Genomic DNA, 9,901 nt, shown 5'->3' with positions numbered 1-9,901 from the left:
AAATGAAAACGCTCTTGATTATTGTTCTAGAATATCATATATAGCCTTTAAGGCCCAGTATATAACGATGGAATGTAAATTGTCCTTTGTTAAAAATGTTGCCTTTTAAGATTTTTTCAAGAAATCGTCAAAGCATTTCCACATAGTATATGGTTTATATAACAACGGTTAATAAAACGTATTACAATACAGTAAAAGAATTAAAAAAAAACTTTTTAACTTTGAAATATGCATACAAAGACGAGGAGATGTAGCCAAGTAATTTTATTGTAAATGTAGTAATAATATATGTAATACATGTAACTACAACAGTTCTGGAAAATATTATCACATACATTGCACTTCATTTTCAAGATGCTTGTATAGACATTGAACTTAAGTCAAAATAGTTGTACTTTTTATGGAAATTAACATACGTTTAGTCCTCAAAAACAGTTGTAGTGGTTACTTTTACTAAGAATGTTGTGTTTTTTCTGTTTTTTTTGTTTTTCTAATGCAGCATAACCATTAATTTCTTTTTAAAAAATTGTGTTGTTTTTGTAGTGATCAGAGTTGTCTTTTTGTTATTGTTTTTGTTGTCTTAAAATATTGCTTGTCCTGTCTGTTTGATAACAAGTATTATTTGCGCGATTTTAACAAGCTACCGATGCAAGAGGTGCTGTTAATTGGGCACTGGTTTTAATGTTGGTAACTTCTGTGGAGCTAGCCCTTTGGAAATCAGAAGTGATAATTTGGGTGGTCGGCGTGGTGGATCTCGTGGTAGAGGTAATAGTGTGGGTGGTCGGCGTGGAGGATCTCGTGGTAGAGGTAATAGTGTGGGTGGTCGGCGTGGTGGATCTCGTGGTAGAGGTAATAGTGTGGGTGGTCGGCGTGGAGGATCTCGTGGTAGAGGCGATAGTGTGGGTGGTCGGTGTGGTGGAAACGGGGTTGGTCCCATTTTCGGTAGACTTATGAACTCTGATAAAAATAACGCATTATTAAAAGAACGCATAATGGTTTTATAACACAGACGTTTCGAAATCAATTTTAAGGCAGCTTGATATTAATTGGCATCCAATGATAATTTGAATAAAGGGTATGATATTTTTTAAAAAAAAGTTCACACAATTGTATTTTAATAGCAAAATAGAAACTGACAAAAGACAGTTTTAAAATCACTGAAATTATCAAATTATGAAACTAGAATGAATGACAACCACATTTTAACATTTATTAGTTTTTTTCATTTGTCTTTGCCTTACAATAATACATACATGTATTCTTTGAAATATTTATCGATAATACGTACTTTTACGAAGTCCATCAGTGAAATCAATCGCCACTAAAGATCTCGTGGTAGAGGTGATAGTGCGGGTGGTCGGGGTGGTGGATCTCGTGGTAGAGGTGATAGGTTGGGTGGTCGGCGTGGAGGATCTCGTGGCAGAGGCGATAGTGTGGGTGGTCGGTGTGGTGGAAACGGGGTTGGTCCCATTTTCGGTAGACCTATGAACTCTGATAAAAATAACGCATTATTAAATGAACGCATAACGGTTTTATAACACAGACGTTTCGAAATCACTTTTTATGCAACTGGATATTAATTGGCATCCAATGATAATTTGAATAAAGTGTATGATATTTAAAAAAAATTCACACAATTGTATTTTAATAGCAAAATAGAAATTGACAAAAGACAGTCTTTAAAATCATTGAAATTATCAAATTATGAAACTAGAATGAATGACAACCACATTTAAACATTTAATTGTTCTTTTCATTCGTCTTTGCCCTACAATAATACATATTCTTTGAAATATTTATCGATAATACGTACTTTTACGAAGTCCATCAGTGAAATCAATCGCCACTGAAGATAGTGCAATCAAAACAAGTAGACTGAGTGTCCGTTCGGAATTCATTTTCCTTTAGACCCTTCTTGGCATATGTTCAGTATGAACTGTTAATAATTAAATAATTTTTTTGAGTTTATATTTATAGTGAAAATCAGCTTTGTTTTTGTCAGCAGTTTAGAAGAGATTTCTGTCACTTTCACACAAATTTATGCACTCTTATGCACTAAAATGATAGGGTTGCTTTTTAATCAAATTTGGTGATATGCGTATATACACAGGAGAGAGCTTGTATGCTAATAAAGCTTGTGTTTTGATTATGAATGTAAAAAGCAGTGCATTTGAACTTATATAGCCTGTATGGTAAATACTTAATATTAAGGTTAATAATTCGTATGCATTTCAAAAATCTGAAAATTGTTCCCACAATTAATTTGATTTTTATACCATTTCTTTCTTTAATTTCTTTCTTGTTTGTTTTGCAAATTTTGAAGAAAAAGAGTCTGATATCTTGAAATTAGCAGATTCAAAAATGTATTTTGAGTTACCATAATAGTTGTTCAGATTGCATCTACTACATGTAAACGTGATGCGGATTTTCGTATTTACAAAACAATTGTGCTTTTTATAGAATTTTCCGAATTTCAAATTCCGTTCCAATCTACCACCATATGTCATGAACATCATTTTTCGAAGCGTTACATTGGATTTGATAATTGAGGATGTAATTATTAAATTGCCAATTACATGTACGAGGATTTGTGGTTCCCTGATAAAAGTATATACCCAGTTTTTTATAATTGATTAGAAATTGCAAGCTATAACCACAAATCCAAAGTAATCTTATACTCAACCCACGTTATAAATTTCTTCTTTATCTTCTTGTTGTTTATATTAAAAGGAAATGTCAAATTTCTGCATATGTTAAAGTGCAAGCCATGTTAATTTCTGTATGTCATGTCATTTTTAATTCTCTTGCACGGATATTTAACAGAGATATTCGCAGCTGATGCACTTATCACGTTTGTTTACATGTGTTGAAATATAGTGCATAATAGTTATGATGTCTGCATTCTAAATAGACGTATAATTTGCAATCTCGTTTATCATGCATTACATAACGTGCTTGCCTATTTAATTTCAGAAAATCCCAAGATGATGTTATAACATTTTATGCACTGCGCAATTTCTAGAGGTAACTGATAGCTTTTGATATTTACAACGTTAATACAACTACAATTTAACATATTAACCAAATTCCGTAAACAGATCATTCCAAATTTTTAAAACAACTAACCAATAAGGACTCTTGATATCATTAAAACATCCAATACTTGTTGCCATATTTCCCGGTACTTGGTACTAATGTATACAGCGCTATTTTAGCCCCGTGGTTTCTGTTTTTGCCCTTCTACACTTAAAAACTGTTCGATTCCGTCTTAAATTCACCCTGACGCAGTTAGAAATATATACTTTTTGTGATTAAGTTATAAAAATTGTTTTAAATTGGCCCAGTCTTAAATTCACTTGTTGTCAACGAGGGCGAAAAGGATGAAATAAAACGGCGCGAAAATTTACCCGTAAACAGTAGTAAGTTTCTGACAAAAACAAATTCTTCCTTGGGATCGTCGTCGAATTCGATTGAAAAATTTTGGAGAAACAGGAATTACATTATCAAAATATTACTACAAAAAAATATTAAACACGGCAAAAATTAAACACATTTTAATACATTTTACAGTGTAATACTTTTGCAAAAGTTAACTGCACCCTTGGACAATTCCAACTGAATGTGAATCAAAATTTCCAGATATAAAAATAATTCATCAAATATATTTTAATACTACAGTGAACTTATGAAATAGGAGGGTACATGTATATACGCAGCTGTATGAACAGATTTCATAGGACCAAAAATGTGTAAATTGAGAACAAAAAAATTAAAAGCTTCAATACAATGCCACATGTTTTTCAAAAACACAAAATCACTATCATACAAGCTCTCTCTCTCTCTCTCTCTCTCTCTCTCTCTCTCTCTCTCTCTCTCTCTCTCTCTCTCTCCATTGCATTATTCAATAATGATCTCTTTGATTATTTTCAATCTCTTTTTTTTTTTTCAGTTTTACATTTTGGTATTTTGCCATCGAAATTGCATATACTGTGGTTTCATTAATATTCAAGGGTATCAATTTTCGTGGATTAATTGTAAATCACAGTTTCAAGGATACGTAAATTCGTGGCCAATGACCCTTTCAATACAAAATGTTAATAGAAATTGCATTTCAATGAACATTTAATTTCATGGATCAACTCAACAACAAAATCCACGAAAATTGGTATTCAACGAATATTGATGAAACCAAAGTAATTATGAAATAAGAATATCATGTATAAATAGATATCTGATTTTATATAAAAGTGTATAAAATTGTCCTGTCATTTTTCTTAACATAATTTTATAAAGCTAAATGAAATTAAACAACTTCAAACTACATTAAAAACGGATGATTTTTGACAATAGGAAGGTTAACATTACGGTATAGAACAGGATCTAAACGTCTGATCTTATTATCATTTGTGATCCATACTTTAGAACGTTAAATAATAGTTTTCTTTGATTAATTCGTTTTTTTTTAACAAATATTACAGTAAAAGTGAACATTCGCAAATTGGTGAGCTAGATAAATTAATAATGTTCTTGGAAGTGCAGTTCTCAGTATATTATAACCTTGATAATATGGTACTCTATAAGTAATCTTTTTGTTGTTGCTTTTTTGCGCCTGTTAATTGTTTATCGTATTTTTTTTCTCAATCGCTTGGTCAATTGGTCAAAAGTATAATGTGAAAAAAAGATACAGGATATCGTGAACATTGTATCATTACTATTAAGTTGACTTCAGAATTCCATATGAATATTCGAAACGCTCAATGCAAAAGGTTCCTAGTGTTCTCCTAAGCTTTAAACAATTTTAGCTTGATATCAGCTTTAAAATGATATCTTTTCAGTTGTTTTTATTGGCTTCATTTGATGAAATTTGATGTGCTATCTTTTCTGGTTTTTTTTTATTGACTTCAAATGCTAAAAGTTCATGGAATTTGCTATTTTAAAAAGGGAAGATGAGGAATAAATTATATGATAAAGTGGTATTTGATGGCATCTTTAGTTGTACTCTTTCCTTTCCAAATGATGGTAGATCATTTTATCCGTATTCACATATAAAACGCGTATTTAATTTTCATCATACTGACTTCTTTTTAAATACAAAGAACATAATTTGTAAGTGATAACTATTTTTGAAAGTGTTTTCATGACAACAGATGATTATTTAAACATATAAAGGTGGTCAATTTTCAGAAACGACCAGAATAAGAAAAGCATTCTGAGTTTATTGCATAAGCAATACATATCCTTAACGTAAACATCGATGTCGATTTATGTGCCAAGTTTATATGTTTAAAAAAAAATAGTGAAATTATTTTTCAGAACCTTACATGATAAAAACAAACCCTAAGTTTTTAAAAAAATTTAAATTCATTATAATCTGTTGATCTATCTAAACAACCCTCAAAACTTCATCTGTAGTTTCAAATCAAATCTTTAAAAGATAGTATGGTGAATAGTATAGTATAGAAATCAAACTTAGGACATAATGACCTTACCAACATGCATACTGAAAAACAGCGATACAGATTATAGTCCCATCGGTTTCAATGGTAGGCGACAATTAAAAAAAATAGTTTGCTTTAAAAGCTTAAAATACATAAATAATCAAAAGAGGTATGAACTTTTGATAATTTTTATTGTAAAATATATTTGTAAGTAACGCAAAAATAATAACAATGATACTTAAACATAATCTCGTAAAACAAATACATCGCAATCGCCGATTAGTTTTTTCCCCAGCAGATTGTGATATTATTTTGTAACTGATGGATGTGTACATTTTGTTCGGATTTCTCCATGGTAGTTGGTTAGCAATTGTCATAGATGTTTCGCTGCCACTTTAGTTCAAATTGTTGATGACAATGCTCCATTCTTTGTGACATTTTGATGTATTACTATTTCCGGGGGTTAAAAATATCAGTAATGGGATTTCCAGCACAATAACAGGGATGGCAACAACAAACACAGCCTGTTGGAAATTGAGGTTTACCAGGTCGTTGACCTAAAATCAAACCAAACGTAAGGTAAATAAAATGAGATCAACAATGACGCAACTTGAATAATGGAATGAGGTCTGGATTTCTCGAAAACACTTAAGTCTGAGGTTTTACTTAAATGCATGATTAATTTATTGAATTTTTGAAATTCTTTTTAAGAATTTTTTATGAAGTTGGGTAAAAATTTAAGTAGCCTAAGTAACATATCTCAAATATGAATTTAGAATAAATTGCATGAATACACTTTTGTGAATTAAAAAAAAAACGACTCTAATACATGAAGAAATGATTGTTTACATATGAAATGATGAGTACATTACAGGAAATTTATAATAGGCCGCCTGTGACAATAAATATTTCATACACGGCTGAGTAAAATTTTCAACTCCATTGACATCTGAGAAAATATGTTTTCAGAAATGCAATTGCAACAGGCCATGTATCAGTAGATCGGATAAATATATATTTGTTTTATTCACATCACACCATTTTCACTTAGCAAGATCAAATACATGTAATTGACAGCTTTTTTTTATCTAAACTAATAACATCTACCCTTAATCAAGCCATATCCTTTATAATGTATATAGTTGACATTTTATTCACCAAAAAAAAAATTATGATTTTTAAACAAATGTACGTTTTCAGCGTATTATAACATTTTTGCATCGTCATTTTTTACATACAATGATATATAACTTTAAAAGAAATGTTTATCAAAACAAAGTATTTATATTTTACATACCGATAAAGAATCCATTTGCAAATTCAAAAGCCATTGCAGAGAATGTTATCAAAACAAGAAGAAAACTCAATGTCCGTTTCATATCCATTGCTCTCTGATACCTCAATATAAAAACACATCTTTCTGTCAAGTTTATATATGATGAAAACCTGGAAATATCCACTCTAGACAATCCTTGCAATTTTCCGAATTCATTGCGTATTATTTGTCATGTGTCCTTGGCATTGGTCAGTTAATTTCAATAACATTGGTATATTACCTCCAGAACGTAGACATGTCTAGTTTGATTTATGTGTGGTTTGTTTTTGTTTTTGGTTTATGCTTGTTAATTCACAACATGTTAAACGGCAAGAGGTCAGTATAAAGGTAAATCCTGCACGAGTATAATTTTAGGGTTAATTAATTGGGAATATTTACATTTTCTAGTGTCTTTGCCTGTGATAACACTACGTATCAATTTTGTACTATATAATCTATAACTTCAAATGACGCAAAAAAAGGCGCCTGCGGGGTTTGCTTATTCAAATTTAAATATTTAATCTTACGATGGCTTAAAGTTGTATAAATATAAGTAAGAAGTAATCATTCTTTGAATATTATGAGGTGATAATTTAGGTCGGGGCGTGATCAAATCTATCATCTCTCTCTCTCTCTCTCTCTCTCTCTCTCTCTCTCTCTCTCTCTCTCTCTCTCTCTCTATATATATATATATATTTATATATATATATTTATATATATATATGTATATTCCATATTGTTTGCGAAATAAACAATGATACGGGTTATCTACTCGTCCTTTGATCAGCTTTCTCTATTATTACTGAAAGAAGTTAAGCATATCTATGAAGTATGTCTTATATAAAAAATGTATAAGTTAATAAGACAGGCTGTGCAACCCACGACCACATTTATCTATGCTTATTGTTCATAATTTACCACATGTTTAGAATTAAACACACTAACATGAATATTCTTTACATAAGGTTTAAAATTGTAATTTTGCGTATTTGTGAAATTTTCTCCATTTTCACTGCATTTCGTCCCAATCAAGACACACCTTTTCAAACTGGAATGTGATCCAAACAATTGTCATTGGTGTGACTATGCCAATGCAAAAATATTAAAAAAAAAGAATGCGGTGTGCAGAGATTGATTTCATGTTTGGAATGAACGTTTCACTATTTATTTTGAATTAAATGAAAACTTTTTCTTTGTTCTATATTCCATACCTACTCTCCTGTATCCCATGAACGAGCTTATGCCTGCATTTAAAACTATCGCTATATTTCTAGGTTTAATGTGTTTTATTAAATGTCTTTTTATTCTTTATACATCAATGAACAGCGAGTTCCTTTGATGAACTTACATTTGTACACTTCTTTAAACCGTGACAATTAATCTAATATTAAAGCAGAAAAAAATCGAGTATATAATTTTGATATACAGTAGTATAGCTTTAAATATACATGCTAATGCATAAATAGAGAAAAAAAGTGCAAAAATAATATTTTTTTATTGTGAACATCATTCGTAATCACACAGAAAACATTAATAAAACAAATAGCTGTTAAATATACACTTCGTTCATATATACATTTTTTGCAAGTTTTATTTAATATAGTTGTAATTGTCAGATTTTGATCGGCTTTCTCCATGATAGTCGTTTTATAATTGTCGTAAAATATTTTGCTATTGTCGTGAAATGTTTTGCAATTGATGCGTCAAATTCGTTTGTTGTGTTGTCAATATTGTTCTATTAGCTGTCGACAAGTAGGGGTGGATATATGTATATCACCATTGCGTTGATATATCACCAATAGAAGGATATCCATCACAAGGACAAGGACTAGTAACGCAAATGCAACCTGTTGGAAACTTTATTTTATCCCACGGTTTTCGACCTAAAAAAAAATTTCAACCAAACTTTTAAAAAATAAAATGAAATCATAAACTGATGAAGTTAAAAAAAACGATCGTTAATAAACATGTATATTGATTTCCTCCATGATTATTGTTTACACTTGTGCAAGATAATAAATAATGGTTTTATTTTAACTATTACCTACAACCATCTTTAGCCAATCACATCGTGATATTGCACAAAGTAAAAAGTCTATTGACGTACTTTGATCAATTTAACAATTGTCCATTCAATCAGTAATATTAAAAAAAGTTTAAATTTTTATTCGTTATGGAATTTCTGTTAAATATCATTTTTAAGGAAATATTCATAATAACGTTTGTACATACCGATTACCCATCCGTTCGTGAATTCGATCGCCAAAAAAGAAAACGTCGTTTTTGTATTCATTTTCCCTGCACCTTCGCTTCCAAATGCTGGAGTTTATATCTTTTAGTCGAGTTTATATATTATAGGATACAGTGGTTTTCCACTCGAAACAAACCTTGCTATTTTCTGGAACGTGTTTATTTTATTTGTAATGTGTCATTTGTTTATTTGACAATGCGAAATTATTTTTATGATGTAGAGAGACATTATTTATGTGCGGTCTTTTTTGTTTTTGGTAATGTTGACAATACTTTTTACGTTAGTTCGTCTTTTGATAGTAAAGGCAAATTCTGCATTTGATTAGATTTTAATTGTTGATTCTATTGGAATCAGTAAGAAATAAACATAAATGTTTGATGATATAAAAATTGTTTTTTATTTTAAAGATAGGTATCAGAAAGTGCCTTTTGATTTAATATTCGATTATTTAGTTATCTAAACTTTATGTTCCGCAAAACAACATAATAGATAGATTTCTGCATTCAACGTTTGATTATGTATATCAATCAGATGTCTTCTTTTATTTAGGAAAAGTATTTAAAACTAAACGGGATCTCGTTGCGAACAACGAGATGTCTTCCGTTTGAATTCACCTTACGGGCTATCGGGATACTTGTTCTTTACTATCATTTATTAACACTTCTTAAAATTCCATTTACCCCCTCTGAGGATTTAAAAAGACATGTATTTATGCTAGAAAAAGGCGCTATTATTTTGGCTTTTTGATAAAAACACATTCAGCACTTAGGGATTAAACAGGGTTCGCTTTGGGACAAGTCCAACTCCCTAACCATTACGCCACGGGAACGCTCGCTTCAGAACCTTCGAACCCAAATCTCGAGAGAAGAAGAAATTACATATTTTGCATTCACTAAA

The 9,901-nt window shown here is 30.5% G+C and overlaps 2 long non-coding RNA genes across 2 annotated transcripts; both read right to left on the bottom strand.

Moving 5' to 3' along the window:
- Positions 1-5,610: 5,610 nt before the first annotated feature.
- LOC136272250 (uncharacterized) lies at positions 5,611-7,140 on the bottom strand. Its single transcript, XR_010710209.1, has 2 exons — positions 6,736-7,140; positions 5,611-5,995 (listed from the first exon to the last, which is right to left on the bottom strand). It is a non-coding gene; the product is annotated as an uncharacterized lncRNA (long non-coding RNA).
- Positions 7,141-8,232: 1,092 nt separating this feature from the next.
- LOC136272246 (uncharacterized) lies at positions 8,233-9,364 on the bottom strand. The gene is made up of 2 exons (XR_010710207.1): positions 8,986-9,364; positions 8,233-8,636 (listed from the first exon to the last, which is right to left on the bottom strand). It is a non-coding gene; the product is annotated as an uncharacterized lncRNA (long non-coding RNA).
- Between the last annotated feature and the right edge of the window lie 537 nt (positions 9,365-9,901).

The sequence above is a fragment of the Magallana gigas genome, chromosome 10 (assembly GCF_963853765.1).
Source record: "Magallana gigas chromosome 10, xbMagGiga1.1, whole genome shotgun sequence".
In the NCBI taxonomy this organism is placed as follows: domain Eukaryota; kingdom Metazoa; phylum Mollusca; class Bivalvia; order Ostreida; family Ostreidae; genus Magallana; species Magallana gigas.
The sequence above is the reverse complement of the archived record's forward strand: the minus strand, read 5'-3'. Positions and strand labels throughout refer to the sequence as shown.